The sequence below is a fragment of the Rosa chinensis genome, chromosome 7 (genome assembly GCF_002994745.2).
Source record: "Rosa chinensis cultivar Old Blush chromosome 7, RchiOBHm-V2, whole genome shotgun sequence".
NCBI classification, from domain to species: domain Eukaryota; kingdom Viridiplantae; phylum Streptophyta; class Magnoliopsida; order Rosales; family Rosaceae; genus Rosa; species Rosa chinensis.
In genome coordinates, this window is record NC_037094.1 from 12,234,126 (window position 1) to 12,237,544 (window position 3,419).

Genomic DNA, 3,419 nt, shown 5'->3' on the forward strand with positions numbered 1-3,419 from the left:
CAAGCTCTTATGGCAACCAATTCATCCTTGTTGGAGTTGACTATGTTTCTAAGTGGGTAGAAGCAATTGCAAGTGCCAAGAATGATCACAATGTTGTGCTCAAGTTCCTCAAAGAGAACATTTTTCAAAGGTATGGCACTCCAAGAGCCATCATAAGTGACGGAGGATCCCACTTTCTCAACAAACATTTTGAAGCTCTATGCAAGAAGTATGACATCAAGCACAAGGTTGGCACTCCCTACCATCCCCAAACAAGTGGTCAAGTTGAAATCTCAAACCGAGAAATCAAGAGCATTCTAGAGAAGATTGTGGGGATCACAAGGAAAGATTGGAGCACCAAACTTGGAGATGCTCTTTGGGCATATCGGACCGCCTACAAGACTCCACTTGGCATGTCACCTTATCGGTTAGTTTATGGAAAAGCATGTCATTTGCCTGTGGAATTGGAGCATAAAGCATATTGGGCTATCAAGAAGTTAAATTTTGATCTTGCTAAGGCGGGAGAGAAGAGGAAACTTGATCTATGTGAGCTTGACGAAATTAGAATGGAGGCATATGAGAATGCCAAGCTATACAAGGAGAGAACCAAGGCCTATCATGACAAGAAGTTGATCAAGAAGACATTTGAGGAAGGACAACTTGTTCTTCTCTATAACTCAAGGCTCAAACTCTTTCCCGGAAAACTTAGATCAAGGTGGTATGGCCCTTTTGAAGTTGTGAAAGTCTTTCCCCATGGTGCCATTGAGATCAAGAACCCAAGTAATGAGAGCACATTCAAGGTTAATGGCCACCGATTGAAGCCTTACTTGCTTGGTAGCTTGGGAGTTGAAGAGGAGGTCATGTACTTCATGGATGCTCCTCTTGTTCCTCTTCATTGATTTGGAGAGTCAACGGACCGGCAAGATGTCTTTAAAGCAAAGCCCTACTTGGAGGTAGCCATGCTCTTGATGCAAGATGAAGGAGAAAGAAAACTCTTGGTATAGCACCAAAGATGACAAGGCTTCGTTATTGTTTGTTGGTGATTGGAGGTGTTTATAATGAAGATCATGGTCTTCAAAGGGGAGTTTCTCATAATCCTTTACTTACATCTTTCATTTTCATGTTTACTTAGTTGTTTGTAGTGTTAAAAGTTTAAGTTTGGTGAGTGGTTTTGAAAAAAAAAAAAAAAAAAAAAAAAAAATTTTGAATAATCGATCGATCTCACCATTTGGTGCGATCGATCGCTGAAAGAGGCAGAGAGTTCACAATTTCAAAACGATCGATCGTCCAATTGGAACGATCGATCTCAAGCCATTCCAAAAAAAAAAAAAAAAAAAAAAAAAATTAAAAAAAAAAAAAAAAAAATTTTGAATAAACGATCGATCTCACCATTTGGTGCGATCGATCGCTGAAAGAGGCAGAGAGTTCACAATTTCAAAACGATCGATCGTCCAATTGGAACGATCGATCTCAAGCCATTCCCAAAAAAAAAAAAATTAAAAAAAAAAAAAAAATTTTAACGTTTTTTATTTTTTATTTTTTTTTCTTCTTCTCTTCTCTTCTTTTCTCTTTCTCCCTGCTTTCTTTCTTATTTCTTTCTACCCAGTTCGACCCTCTCTCTACGGTGTACTATTCATCATCTTCCTCCTCCATTCTCCTTCATCTTTCACTCAACTTCAAGCCAAAAACTTGGGTTTTTGTGGGATTTTCGGGTTTCTCTCTAGATTTCTAGGTGTTCTTGAGTCTTTGGTGAAGCTTTTGAGCTTTCTCCAAGAGGTAAAGCTCTATCTCTTAACTTTGAACTTCTTGTGTGTTGAAGGTGTACATTCCGATTTTGTTCATATTGTAGGTTAATTCTAGGTTGTTAGAGTTATGGATTGATGGAATTTGGTGTTCTTTTGTTGAAACTTGATGATTTAGATGTTGGGCACCATAGCTAAATTTCCAGATTTTCTAGAATCCTTGTTTTTCCAGATTTTCTTTTGCTTTGATTGTTTTTCCAGATTTTCTTTTGCTTTGATTGTTTTTCCAGATTTTCTTTTGCTTTGATTGTTCTTGAAGCATGTTGGTACTTTTGTTTTCTTTTTCACTTTGTTGTTTGAATAATGTTGGGTTTGATGTTGATTTTTGATGGAGAATTTCTTGCTCAATGACGATGTTTGGCACTATTGGAGTTGGATTGCAAGGCCCTTGCCTTGTTGGTTATATGTTGGTGTCTTGCTTGGAATTCATGGACTTCAAGGGGGAGAAATCTCTGACTTACTCTTGTCATTATTTACTCTTGTCTCTAATTTCAATTTGTGATTATTTACTTGTTTCTTTTTGTTTTATAAATAACTTGTGTTTTTCTTTCATACTTGGACTTTTCATTGAAATTACTTTCAAGAAAATACTTTGTAACATTGAGGACAATGTTAAGTTCAAGTGTGGGGGGATTGTGTGTTATTGTTTTTTTGATTAAATAAATAAATTAAAAAAAAAAAAAGTCTTTTCTTTTCTAGTTTTGTGTGTGTATTTTTTTAGGTTCCTTCCAACACCAATGATGAACTTGAGCTTAATATAAATGTGGGCTAGAAAGCATGTTTGGGTCTTATGAGCTTTATTTTTCAAAATAAATCACTATGGATCAAGTGTTTGCTTTCATTTATATCCATATTTGTCATGTCAATATATTGAGCTAGAGAAGCATAGTGAGACTTGTGGGAGCCATTACATGCCATATAGTGAGATTTGAGCTTAATTGGAGTGCATACATGCCTTATAAGCACTGATTTCTTCATGAGTGAACATCTCATTTGCTTTGCATCTCTAGAACTTGCTTCATATCTTTCGAAACTCTTTGTCTCAATGTTACATCTTGGAAATGATTTAGGCAACTAGGAATCCACCATGGCCAAATGAGTATGTCCCAAAAGATTGAATATCCTTAGATTGCCATTTTGAGCCTTTGTGTAATTAGCCTTTCAATTCTTCACACCATAAATGTTTACCCTTAACTTAAACACTTGCCTTACCCTTTCAAGTTTTCTTAATGAGCAATACGAGATTGTTTGTGTTATGATGCTAAAAGAAACAAGTTTGGGGGTACTCGGAAAAGAATAAGTTTGGGGGTGTTCTTTGTTTTGCAATTTTACTTTTTATTAGTGAAAAAAAAAAAAAAAAAAAAAAAAAGAAGAAGAAGAAGTGAAACAAAAGAAAATCTCAAAAGAATGTTATTTCAATTCAATAATTAGTTTTTGTTCAAGTTTGGGGAGTGGTGAGAAAGTGAAAATTGAGCATCTTTAATTTTTAAGTTCTTAATCTCAAAAGGATTTTTTTGGTCTGAAAAATCTCAAAAGGATTGTTGCTTATTAAGTTGCTTGAAAATTGCTATTCCATTCCATTTCATTTCTTTAACCCCTCACCCCTAAGCCTCATTACATCCAATAAAAGTCCTTTTT

The 3,419-nt window shown here is 35.4% G+C and overlaps 1 long non-coding RNA gene across 1 annotated transcript; it reads left to right on the plus strand.

Moving 5' to 3' along the window:
* Positions 1-1,539: 1,539 nt before the first annotated feature.
* On the plus strand, positions 1,540-3,168 carry LOC112175384. The gene is made up of 2 exons (XR_002926425.2): positions 1,540-1,755; positions 2,116-3,168. It is a non-coding gene; the product is annotated as an uncharacterized LOC112175384 (long non-coding RNA).
* The last annotated feature ends 251 nt before the right edge of the window (positions 3,169-3,419 follow it).